At 44.3% G+C, this 13,017-nt stretch overlaps 1 protein-coding gene across 3 annotated transcripts in view; it reads left to right on the forward strand.

Annotated features, from left to right (window-relative positions):
• Positions 1-978: 978 nt before the first annotated feature.
• DENND2B (DENN domain containing 2B) overlaps positions 979-13,017 on the forward strand; it is a 177,910-nt gene continuing 165,871 nt past the window's right edge. For 2 of the 3 annotated variants that reach the window (XM_071075129.1, XM_024795017.2), the window contains exon 1: positions 979-1,101. The gene's annotated coding sequence lies outside the window, so the exon portion shown is untranslated. Of the gene's footprint in view, positions 1,102-1,152; positions 1,222-13,017 lie in introns of those variants that run through there. The other variant, XM_071075127.1, reaches the window with a different exon arrangement.

The raw sequence follows: 13,017 nt of genomic DNA on the forward strand, positions 1-13,017 counted from the left end.
CTGGCTCCTTCGAAATGTAAATTTGTAAAGTCAGTGTAAAACTGAAACTTCAAAAGTCAATTTTCATTGCTGCTCAGTTTTGCATTTCGATATCAAATTTTATTTACAGTGATTTACGTGAGTAAAAAATGGATTACACGGTTTTCTAACATCTCACTAAGTAAGTATGGGTTTGGATCTTAAGTAATTTACATTTTTCTTTTCCAAGTTGATTGTTATACTGGGCTAATGATTTCCTTCAAATTCCACTAATCACAGATTCTCAATGCTGGTATTCCATTGCTTTATTATTAAATGGCACCCTTTTCTAGTTTTTGGTTTTGCAAACCAGTGGAGTATTTAAAGTAAAATTTCAGAATCCCTTTTGGAGCTTTCGGTTGAGACCAGGCTCTTTGGAACCCTAGTGCTTTGGGAGTTCTGCTACTGCTGCAGTACCAAAAGTAGCTTCTTTGAATTTCGTTTGTGTTTTGTAGGGCTCCCCCGAGGCTGAGAACTGGGAGAAGGGAAAGAGCTCATCGGTTTGTTTGAAGGCCGGCGGGCTGTGCAGGCAGCTTTTCCCAGACTCTCCCAGCTCCGGCTTTTCACGCATACCAGAAGAGCCGCTTTTTTCCTCCAGTGATTGAAACCATCTGGACTCCAGGGGGATCACGTGTGTATGAGAAAATGACATAAAGTTTCAGACCCCGTTGTGCTTTGCTCCAAACCCAGACAACTCTTGGTCGGATGGTGCGGAGGTGAGGGCCGTCCAGTCTGGGGGCCAACTTCTCGTCCCTGCTGCCCCCGGCCCCCGCCTCCCTCACCCCTGTCCCCCACCCTCCCTCGCACACTCTCGGCGCGGCTTTCTCGCTCCCTCCGGCGCCTCTGAGCGCACCCCTCCGCCGGGCTCCAGCAGCCCACCCTCTCTGTCTTGGGTGGAGGCGCACATCCTCCACGCCCCCTCCACTCAAATCTGCGCTCCCTCCCCTCTCTCTCCCTGCAGCCCGGCCGCAGCCCGGGGCGCGGATGCCTGCCCGCCGCCCGCCCTCTCTGCGGGAGGGGCCGCGCGGCTCCCGGCGAGACCCCATCCAGGCGCCGCCCCCGGCCAGGCTGGGGAGCGCAGAGGTAAGCGGCTCCGGGCCGGGCGGCCCCGGTTCCCGCGTGTCGCGCCCGGTCCCGCCCCTGCCCTCCCAGCCCTTTTCCCTCTACTCCCGACTCCCGGCCCAGGCAGCGGCGTCCAGCTCCGTGAGTACGCGCGTGGGGGCCGCCGCAGGCGCAGAGGAGCGGGGCCGGTAGGGTCCGCCCTCCCGGGCGGTCAGGAGCTGTTGGCTCTGCTTTCCGGCCCGGCTGGGGCCGCGCGGTTGGGGGTGGGGAACCTCGCGGCCAGGGTCCGGCGGTGAAGAGCTGCCTGGTGCCGAGCGGAGACCCGACCTCGGGACGCCCTGGGAGCGGGCTCTGCGCACCGCTTCGCCTCTCGGTGGCGGCACTCGAATTCCTACCTGGAGCTGTTGCAGCTTGTATGCAGGCTCCTTGAAGAACGCGCGCGGGCACACATACACATACACACACGCACAACACACACAGACACACACGCGGAACTCAAACAAAGGAAAATTAACTTTGCATGCTATTACTGCAACAAGTTAAGCTATGTTTATTTGTGGATGGTTCACTTTTTGCCCTTGTGCAGACGCGCACTAAGTATTAAAGGGTCCACACTCTAGTCAACGTTTATGGCACCTTATCCAATAATTTAGTAACTGTGAGTATAGAGTTCAAGAGAGTGTTTTCAAGTGTTTCTAAAGAGGGCTTATTGCATTTTCCTGGGATCTTTATATGAAAGTAGTTGATGATTAATGTGAATAAAATAACTTCTTCAGTGAGAAAATTTGCCTTAGTACTGCCTTAGTCCAGCTCTTGCTTTTATTACCACCCAGGTGTTTCTGCTGTTTGGACAGCAGGGTCTTGGGAATGGCGAAGAGTTCATTATCCCATCTGCAAGACTGTTTTCAGCTACCTCTTAGCTGCACACACTGCAACTGGCCATTTTGGGATGGGGCGGCAGGGTTAAAAACCCAAAGAGCTGCGTTGTTTTAATATTTTTCAGAAGGTGAATCCCTTAATTGATTTTTTTTTTTTTTTTTTTTTACCAGAATTAGGGGTTTCTAAAGGATCAGACATAGTCTAGGTTCCAGAAAGCTAATCCAAGATAGAGACTGAATTTTTCGGTCTATCTCCATTGCTGAATTAAGGACCGCACAAGGCCAGAACTCAAGAAGAGCCTGTTGAATGCATGAAGTGAAGGCTTCTTAAATTCTGCTGGTCTGGCAGAGAGCTCCTAGGTGACTAACATAGATTTAACCCTCCTTTTTATTTATCTGGCATATTTTTATTTAAAAATTTCTTTTTTTTTTTTTTTTGGAGACGGAGTCTCTCTCTCTTGCTGGAGTGCAATGGCGCAATCTCGGCTCACTGCAACGCCCGCCTCCCGGGTTCAAGTGATTCTCCTGCCTCAGCCTCCTGAGTAGCTGGGATTATAGGTGCCTGCCACTATGTCTGGCTAATTTTTGTATTTTTAGTAGAGACAGCGTTCCCCATGTTGGCCAGGCTGGTCTCAAAGTCCTGAGTTGAGGTGATCCACCCGCCTGGGCCTCCCAAAGTGCTGGGATTACAGGCCTGAGCCACTGGGCCCAGGCTATCTGGCAAATATTACCTTTGGAAAAAGTCCCCAAGATATGGGGGAAGAAAAATTGTTTAAGTGTATATATGGGAAGTGTTATTATCCCTTAACTGGGCCAGAAGGACACCATTTTGGTGGACAACTGCAAGGCAACTCTTACCTTAAAAGTATTTTTTTACTGAACGCTTAGATTGGATTGACTTGGTAATTAGCGAAACCCTTGGTCTTGAGTTGGTGGACTCCTTGGGGAAAGAGGAGTGACATTTGAGTGAAGGATAATTTCAGATCAATTGGCTTAGAACAGGAGTGTCCAATCTTTTGGCCTCCCCGGGTCACCCTGGAAGAAGAAGAATCCTTTGGGGCCGCATGTAAAATACACTAATTCTCAGAATAGCTGATGAGGTTTAAAAAAAAATCCCAAAAAACCATAATATTTTTTAAAAGTTTACGAATTTGTGTTGGGCCATACTCAAAGCCGTCCTGGGCGGCCCATGGGCCGCAGGTTGGACAAACTTGGCTTAGAATCTAAGAATTGTAAAGCTCAAGGAGAAAATGATTCTGAGGCAGGGAGGTTTCATAGAAGAGGAGAGGGCCTTGAAGCAAAGTGTGCTTCTGAAACTGGTGGAGAGTTGCTGGGGAAAGCTTTCAAGAGAATGGAGAGCAGACCATTTGGACTGGACCTAGAGAGAAAAGTAATAGCGTCTGCTCTATGCCACCTGCCAGCTCTTTCATCCTTCAGTGTTGTGACATAGGTATTGTTGCTCTTGTCTTAAAGATGAGGGAATTCTTGTTTTAAAGATGAGGGAATTCTTATTTTTAAAAAGAGAAGATCAAAAAGATACGTAACTGGCTCAGGATGACACAAGTGGTAAAGTGGCAGAGCTAGAATTCCAATGCCTGGCTCTCAGACTAACGTGGGTGCTTTCACAGCTGCCTTCTCCAGAGAGCAGTGGGAGGTCCCGTGGAAGCCGAACTGTGGTCAGCTTCAATTCTGGCTCAAGGGCTGGAATTTTATCCTATAGACATTGTCTAGGTTTTAAAGATTTTTGAGAAAAGAAGCTATGGGTAAAGCAGTGATTTTAGAAGATTAAGGTGACATCTATGTACAGGAATGTGACATGCTCATCACAAGTCAAGTGCAAGTCATAATTCCTAATGAGGAGGTTAAAAAAGGGAATGTAGCCAAGATATCTGGGTGTTTCAATTCCTGTCTCACTGTACCCTGCAGTGAGTAGCTTGGTTCACTGGATAAAGAACGAGTTGCAGTGACCATGGGGCCGCTCTGGATCAGAAAAGAGCTGAATCTTACCAGGCACACGCTGAAATGGAATGTGTATGTGGACCAGTGCCACCGCTGGTTTGTCCTTTATGTTCCCCCATGTTTCGCAATGCTTTGGTTTTTTTCTTTCATGACTACTCTGAGAGGTAGATCAATGTTGTAATTTGTTTAAAAGCTTTTCCTCGCCCTAAACATCTTATGTAAGTTGATGTGCCTTTTCCTCTCATATTCTCTTATTTCTTAAAAATGTTGAATTTTGACCAGGTGCTGTGGCTCACACCTGTAATCCCAGCATTTTGGGAGGCGGAGGCAGGCAGATTGCTTGAGCTCAGGAGTTGGAGACCAGCCTGGGCAACATGGTGAAACCCCGTCTCTACAAAAAATACAAAAGTTAATCATGCATGGTGGCATGTGCCTGTGGTTCCAACTATTCAGGAGGCTAAGGTGGGAGGATCAGGAGGTTGAGGATACAGTAAGTCGTGATCACGCCACTGCACTGCAGCCTGGGTGACAGAGCGAGACCCTGTCTCAAAAAAAAAAAAAAAAAAAAGCTGAATTTTAAAACTTGGTACTAGTAGGGAAAAAGTGAATTTAGATTACCTTTCTTAATTATGAGAAAGATTAACATAAAATGCACATTTATTTCACTTGTTGTTATGGAGGAAAAACAGGAGGCCTTTGTAGAGTTCCTGCGTGGGGATTTAAAACGGATAGGAAAGCCAGGATTTAGAGATGTGCAAAGGCCTTCCTACCCTTCCACATTTCTTACCAGTTAATTGTATTGTTCATGTATACAGCTTAGGGAGCTTACAAGGACACTGGACACCCACATTTATAGCCAGGCCCTTTGATTCTCAGCAGATAATGGGCTCAGGAAGGGCAGCAGTGGGTGGAGACATTTTACTAGAATTAGTCTGCCACTTTAAATACAATCTGGATTTCTTGCTATTTCTTGTGCAACTTGTACGCCATTTCCTCTGAACTGGTTAGTGCTCTGGAGACTTGGTTGTTTGGCCAAGGAATATCCCCTAGCAGGAGGGCTCACTAAGGAGGGGCAGCTGACAGGCAGAAAAATGACGTCTGTCAACTAAAGTTTTCTTTTAATTAATGTTAGAGTCACCTGTGTTTTTTTCTCAGCTAAAAAATGCGAAATCAAAATATGATCTCAGTTCTCCACACCCATTTTTACCTTTAAAAGCCTCTCACACCTTGGAGAGCTTGCCCTACCAAATGGGGCTTTGATAGGTGAAATTATCACCAGGACCTCTACATGGGTCAGGATATGACTCAGCTTGTGTTTTGGACCTCTGAGGAATGTGACCCCTCTTCGTGTAGGGGATTTGGAGTAGAAAAAGCTGGGTTAAAGTTCCAGCTTTGCCATTTATTCAGAAGTTCCTGGAATTTGATGTTTGAGGGATCTCTGAGCTCAGTTTTCCTAGTTCCTTTAGATCAGGGTAATCCCTTAGGGCCAGATAGAGATGGTCACACCCTGATTAGTACCTTGGTTTCTTTTTCTTTTTTTTTTTTTTTGAGACGGAGTCTGGCTCTGTCGCCCGGGCTGGAGTGCAGTGGCCGGATCTCAGCTCACTGCAAGCTCCGCCCCCCGGGTTTACGCCATTCTCCTGCCTCAGCCTCCCGAGTAGCTGGGACTACAGGCGCCCGCCGCCTCGCCCGGCTAGTTTTTTGTATTTTTTAGTAGAGACGGGGTTTCACCGTGTTCGCCAGGATGGTCTCGATCTCCTGACCTAGTGATCCGCCCGTCTCGGCCTCCCAAAGTGCTGGGATTACAGGCTTGAGCCACCGCTCCCGGCCAGTACCTTGGTTTCTTCTCCCAGTTTGTATTTTGTGTCACCTGAAAGTCATTGTATTTTCTTTGTAGCCTCTGGTTATAGGTTACGTGGTCATTCCTCCAGAGAATGGCAAAGCTCATTGCTAGTTGGGGATCATTTGGTATGTCTTCCTGGGAGAATGCTCTTGAGCCTAGTTTTGAGAGTTAGGGCCTCAAGAAGAGACTTTGGCAATGCCCTTATTTAAATGTCGGAAATGTTTGGTTGCATTTTTGATGCATTGCTTGCACAGTTAATGTTTTTATATTTGGTATTTGTCATTTTAATAATTTATTAGACAGGTGATTTAGGTTTTCTAAGATAGCTAACAGCTTAGAAGAATAGGACTGCAGGTCGGGCGCGGTGGCTCACGCCTGTAATCCCAGCACTTTGGGAGGCTGAGGCAGGCGGATCACGAGGTCAGGAGATCAAGACCATCCTGGCTAACATGGTGAAACCCCGTCTCTACTAAAAGTACAAAAAATTAGCCGGACATGGTGGCAGGCACCTGTAGTCCCAGCTACTGGGGAGGCTGAGGCAGGAGAATGGCATGAACCCTGGAGGCGGAGCTTCCAGTGAGCTGAGATGTACCACTGCATTCCAGCCTGGGCGACAGAGCAAGACTCCGTCTCAAAAAAAAAAAAAAAAAAAAAAAAAGAGAAAAAGAAAAATAAGACTACAATATCCTCTTTAAAAATAGTCTAAATTATTTTTTATTGGGGATGGCATTTGGACAATTCCCAGGGACTGGAATATCCCTTTGTTACTCAGTTGTAATCTCCTAGTATGGTAGAACTTTGACTATTTTGACCTCCTCCACCTCCAAATATCCTTAAATCTTTCTGAAGAGATTTAATCTCTCTTAAAGAGATTTCACAATTTCCCTGGGAAACACTTTCTAAGGAAGGTTTCCAGATTGATGATCACAGATTATCTCCTTGTAGTTAGCTTAAGTTTTCTTTTAATGTTTCCTACTTTTACTGTTTTCCTATCCCTCTTCAATGCACAGATGTTCATAGAGTGAACAATTGTCTTTCCTGGACTGTAAAGGCAGTTATCAGATGTACAGACTGTCCCATCTGTACCCATCCTTTCCTTCCCTTCCTCTGGCTAAACAAGCTGAGCTTTCTCTGTTTTCCTTAACAAGTCTCTCTTTTTAGACCTATGATTATACTTGTTGCTTTGTGTTTTGTTTTATGCAGGAAGTTCATATGAGATATGTTGGCAATTAGAGCTTTCAAATTGGAAGGAGCCTTTTGGAGTAAAATATATATATATTTTTCTATCAGCATAAGTAATTGTGGAATATATGTAAACTCTGGAGATGATCTTTTAAAAAAATTACCATCAAAAGAATTTTACTCAAGTCCTTTAAGGGCTTAAGAAGAATCCAGCCTTGGCAAGATTGCACTAAAAGTAACAGATTAGCCCAATTAAAGGCCTTTGTAGAAGTCTGGGAATCATTTGTTTAAACTGGAATTTAGGATCTCCATGAAAATATGATAGAAATAATCTGCTTAACCCTTTGTTAGTAACATTAGAAATAAGCCCTTTTTTATGGGCCTCTTAATGATAAAAGGTCATAGTAATTAGAATATGCTGGGAATTTGTTCCTGTTTGTTAATGTTTTGGAAACTCCTTTGAGTAGGCAAGGGTCACTTTCAGTGGCTTTTTTCTTTCTTTGATGTGAAGTTGGGATCTTGGATGTAAACTTAGCCAAGGACAAGTTTGAATCTAGAAATTTTTGAATTTTTTCCATCCTGTTCCATTCTTCCTTTTGGAGGTGGCTAACTAGAGTGGGGTAAAAAGTACCTTTTATCAGAGTCAGTGTCCTGAGACTGTCAAGACACTGGTCTCTGGGAAGTGCTCTGTATCACTATCATTTATATACTTTTCCTTTCTCGTGTCCTACAGTTTTTGAATATCTCCTGCGTAAAAAGCACTGGGGTGCGTACAGGCATCTCTTTATTCTCTTATTACCTTTCTTCAGTGAATATGCTTAATGTTAGGGGTTTGATGAATCAACGAGTGGATGAAATTAAGAAATTAGATGGAGGCCGGGCCTGGTGGCTCGCACCTGTAATCCCAGCACTTTGGGAGGCCAAAGTGGGAGGATTGCTTGAGGCCAGGAATTTGAACCTGCCTGGGCAACACAGTGAGACTCCGTCTCTATGAAAAAAATACAAAAGTTAGCCGAGTGTGGTGGTGCGTGTCTGTGGTCCCAGCTAAACGGGGGGCTGAGATGGGATGATTGCTTGAGCCTGGGAGGTTAAGGCTGCAGGGAGCCGAGATTGTGTCACTGCACTCCAGCCTGGGCAACAGAGCGAGCCCCTGTCTGAAAATAACAACAACAAAAGAAATTAGATGGGAAATTAGTTTTGGATATGAGTGTTGGGTACCTCCTGATCCAAATATTGCTGTTGGGAAACAACTGTTTTTACAACACTCTGGTCTCTGGGAGCTGAGATGACCTTTGTTAAGGCTTAATATGTGGGGATATACTTTCTAGTGAGTAAACAGGGCCTAGTCAGTTATTTTTTCTATTAGTCATGTTGGATTACATTTACTGTTGCTAGGAACTCTAGTTAGCATAATATCCCCTTGAATTAGGAAGTGCCACTCAATAGCTCTCTTTCTCCACGACTGCCTGGAGAAGCTTTTCTTGAAAGTCTGGTCTTGCCTCTTGAGCCAGGGATGGGTGCATTCTAAGTACTTAGACCCAAAAGGCTTCTTCTACTGGGTCCAAGTCCCAGGGGAATGGAAGTTCTCTTGTAAATTGTGTAATTGTATGGGAGGGGAACCAAAGCTTTGTACTTTTCAGTAGTCACTAGAATCTGTACATAGAGACCTGGAGATAAAGAAAACCCAACTTGCAAATGAGTATTTGGTGCTGTGGGTTAACATGGAAAAATGACAAGGTCAAAGTATATTAATTGAATCCTTCATGTCTAGTTAATCAGCAATATCAGTTGTGAGGATTCTGTTTTGCGATTTTTTCCCCCATTTGTGTATTGACAGGTCACTCTTTTGATTTAGAATAGCACTCAGGATCACAGTGTTTGCATAGAAAGTGGCCTAAGAGGCTGGGTGCGGTGGCTCATGCCTGTAATCCCAGGACTTGGGGAGGCCGAGGCAGGCAGATCACGAGGTCAGGAGATTGAGACCATCCTGGCTAACGTGGTGAAACCCCGTCTCTACTAAAAATACAAAAATATTAGCTGGGCGTGGCAGTGTGCGCCTGTAGTCCCAGCCGCTGGGGAGGCTGAGGCAGGAGAATGGCGTGAACCTGGGAGGCGGAGCTTGCAGTGAGCTGAGATCACACCGCTGCACTCCAGCCTGGGTGACAGAGCAAGACTACATCTCAAAAAAAAAAAAAAAAAAAAAAGGCATAAGAGTCATGGGACGTGGGTAGAGGCCACTTTATATCTTGTTTCAGAGGACCATTTAAAAAAATTTTAAATTAATTAATTTTTTTTTTTTTTTTGAGACGGAGTCTGGCTCTGTCGCTCAGGCTGGAGTGCAGTGGCACAATCTCGGCTCACTGCAAGCTCCGCCTCCTGGGTTCACACCATTCTCCTGCCTCAGCCTCCCGAGTGTCTGCGACTACAGGCGCACGCCGCCACGCCCGGCTAATTTTTTGTAGTTTTAGTAGAGACGGGGGTTTCACCATGTTAGCCAGGATGGTCTCGAACTCCTGACCTCATGATCCGCCTGCCTCGGCCTCCCAAAGTGCTGGGATTACAGATGTGCGCCACCGCGCCCGACCAATTTATTTATTTTTAGAGACAGGGTCCCCCTATGTTGCCCAGGCAGGTCTCAAACTCCCAGGCTCAAGCGATCCTCTCACCTTTGCCTCCCAAAATGGTAGGATTAAGGATGGACCATTTTTAAAACCTCCATGAGTAGTTCAGTGATCAGAATTAGCTAGAAATAGCTCTGCCAGAAGGTATTGGCAAAGTAACATCTAGCAGCTTTTGTCTGTTTCAGGGTGCAAGAAAGCCAATTTGGGAGCAGTATGATGTGCCCAGCTCTGTCTACATTTGAGTCGCCTACATAGTTCCCATGTATTTGTCACTGTTTCTGGTCCCTGGAGGGCTGGGGTAGATCTCAGGATATGAGGTTCAGACTTGGTTGAAGCCACGTCAAGAGCTGTGGTCCTGGTGGGTCAGCATTATTTTCCATGGCTTATCACCCAGGCTAGGCGTTTGGGAGCATGGGTGGGTAGGACAGGGAAGAAAAACGGAAGACCAGATAGTTCTGTGGAAACTGAATAAAGAAGTGAAAAAGTTGGCCAGGCACTGTGGCACTCGCCTGTAATCCCAGCACTCTGGGAGCCCATGGCATGTGGATGTCTTGAGCTCAGGAGTTTGAGACCAGCCTGGGCAACATGGTAAACCCCCATCTCTACAAAAGTTAGAAAAATTAGCCAGGTGCAGTGGCACACACCTGTGGTCCCAGCTACTCAGGAGGCTGAAATGGGAGGATCACCTGAGCCCAAGAGGTTGAGACTGCAGTTAACCGAGACTGTGGCACTGACCTCTAGCCTGGATGACAGACTGAGACCCTGTCTCAAAAAAAAAAAAAAGAGTGAAAAAGTTAATCTTTTCCCTTCACTGACTTGGACCTTTGTTCTGTTGGAAACCCTTATCACTTGAGGTCATTTTATTTATGTATTTATTTTTAAATGTTTCATTATTATTGTATTTTTAAAATATCTATTTTTTATTTCAATAGCTTTTGTGGTACAAGTGGTTTTTGATTATATGGTTGAATTGTGTCTGAAATTTTAGTGCACCAGTCACCTGAGTAGTGTACATGATACCCAATATGTAGTTTTTTTAATCCTTCATCTCCCCTCCCTCCTTCCCTTCCTCCCCCTTCTGAGTCTCCACAGTCCATTATACCACTCTATATGCCTTTGCATACCCATAGTTTAGCTCCCACCTATAAGTGAGAACATACAGTATTTGGTTTTGCATTCCTGAGTTACTTCACTTAGAATAATGGCCTCCAGCTCCATCCAAGTTGCTGCAAAAGACATTATTTCATTCTTTTATGACTGAGTAGTCCATGGTGTATATATACCACATTTTTTTTTTTTTTTGGGGGGGACGGAGTCTCGCTCTGTCGCCCAGGCTGGAGTGCAGTGGCGCGATCTCGGCTTACTGCAAGCTCCGCCTGGCGGGTTCACGCCATTCTCCTGCCTCAGCCTCCCAAGTAGCTGGGACTACAGGCGCCCGCCGCTACGCCCGGCTAATTTTTTTGTATTTTTGGTAGAGATGGGGTTTCACCGTGTTAGCCAGGATGGTCTCGATCTCCTGACCTCATGATCCGCCCGTCTCGGCCTCCCAAAGTGCTGGGATTACAGGCGTGAGCCACCGCGCCAGGCCTATACCACATTTTTAAATCCACTCATTGGTTGATGGGCACTTAGGTTGGTTCCATATCTTTACTGTTGTGAATTGTGCTGTGATAAACGTATGTGTTCATGCATCTTTTTGATATAGTGACTCATCCTTTCAGTAGATATCCAGTAGTGCAATTGCTGGGTTGAATGGTAGATATACTTTTAGTTATTTGAGACATCTCCATACTGTTTTCCGTAGAGGTTGTACTAATTTATATTCCCACCAGCAGTGTATAAGCGTTTGCTTTTCACCACATCCATGCCAAGATTTATTGTTTTTTTACTTTTTAGTAATGGCTACTCTGGCTGGAGTAAGGTAGAGTATTTCATTGTGGTTTTAATTTGCATCTCCCTGATGATTAGTTATGTTGAGCATTTTTTCATATATTTCGTGCCCATTTGTATATATTCTTTTGAGAAATGTGTATTCATATCATTTGCTCACTTTTTGATGGTATTATTTGTTTTTTTCTTGCTGAATTATTTGAGTTCCTTGAAGATTCCAGGTATTTGTTGTTTGTCAGATACATAATTTGCAAATATTTTTTCCCATTCTGTGGGTTGTCTGTTCACTCTAATGATTATTTCTTTTGCTGTGCAGAAGCCTTTTAGTTTAATTAGGTCCCATTTATTTATTTATTTTTGTTGTTACATTTGCTTTTGGGGTCTTAGTCATACATTCTTTGCCTCAGCCAATGTCCAGAAGAGTTTTTCCTAGGTTTTCTTTTAGAATGTTTATGGTTTCATGTCTTAGGTGTAAATTTTTGATCCATCTTGAGTTAATTTTTGTATACGGTGAGTGATAGGGATCCAGTTTCATTCTTCTGCATGTGGCTAGCCAGTTTTCCCAGCACCATGTATTGATTAGGGTATCTTTTCCCAGTTTATGTTTTTGTTTGCTTTGTTGAAGATTAGGTGGTTGTAAGTGTTTGGCTTTATTTCTGGGTTCTCTATTCTGTTTCACTGGTCTGTGTATCTACATTTATACCGGTGCCATTGCTGTTTTGTTACTCTAGCCTTGCAGTATAAGTCAGGTAACGTGATGTCTCCAGATTTCTTCTTTTTGCTCAGGATTGCTTGCTATTTCGGCTCCTTTTTGGTTCCATATGAATTTTAGGATTGTTTTTTCTAACATTATTGAAAATGATGTTGGTATTTGGATAGGAATTGCATTGACTCTGTAGATTGCTTTGGGTAGTATGGTCATTTTCATAATATTGATTATTTGATTCCATGAGCATGGGGTGTATTTCCATCTGTTTGTGTCATCTGTGGTTTCTTTCAGCAGCGTTTTGTGGTTCTTTTTGTAGTGCTCTTTCACCTTCTTAGTTAAGTATATTCTTAGGTATTTTATTTGTTTTTGAAGGTATTAAAAAGGATTGAGTTATTGCTTTGATTCTTAGCTTGGTGGTTGTTGGCATATAGCAGTGCTACCGATTTGTATACATTGATTTTGTAACCTGAGACTTTACTGAATTCATTTATCAAATCTAGGAGTCTTTTGGAGGATCTAGGCATCTTTTAGGGGTTTCTAAGTGTACAATCATATCAGCAAACAGAGATAGTTTGCCTTCCTGTTTTCCAATTTGGATGCCCTTTATTTCTTTCTATTGCTTGATTATTCTGGCTAGGACTTCCTAAGGTCATTTTATAAATGTTCATAGTAACTAGTTGAAGGCACTGAGACTCCTGTACCTTGGTGGAAAGAACCCTGCTGGATGATTTTCTAGGTGTTTATTTGGGTTATGCCCATTTTCTTTCCCACTTTTCTTCCTAAGTTTTGATACTCCTGTTTTTCTGGGAACATTTTGGCTTCCTTGTTTAGGCTTTTTTAAGGGCCATGGGGAAT

The sequence above is a fragment of the Macaca nemestrina genome, chromosome 12 (genome assembly GCF_043159975.1).
Source record: "Macaca nemestrina isolate mMacNem1 chromosome 12, mMacNem.hap1, whole genome shotgun sequence".
Taxonomy (NCBI): Eukaryota; Metazoa; Chordata; class Mammalia; order Primates; family Cercopithecidae; genus Macaca; species Macaca nemestrina.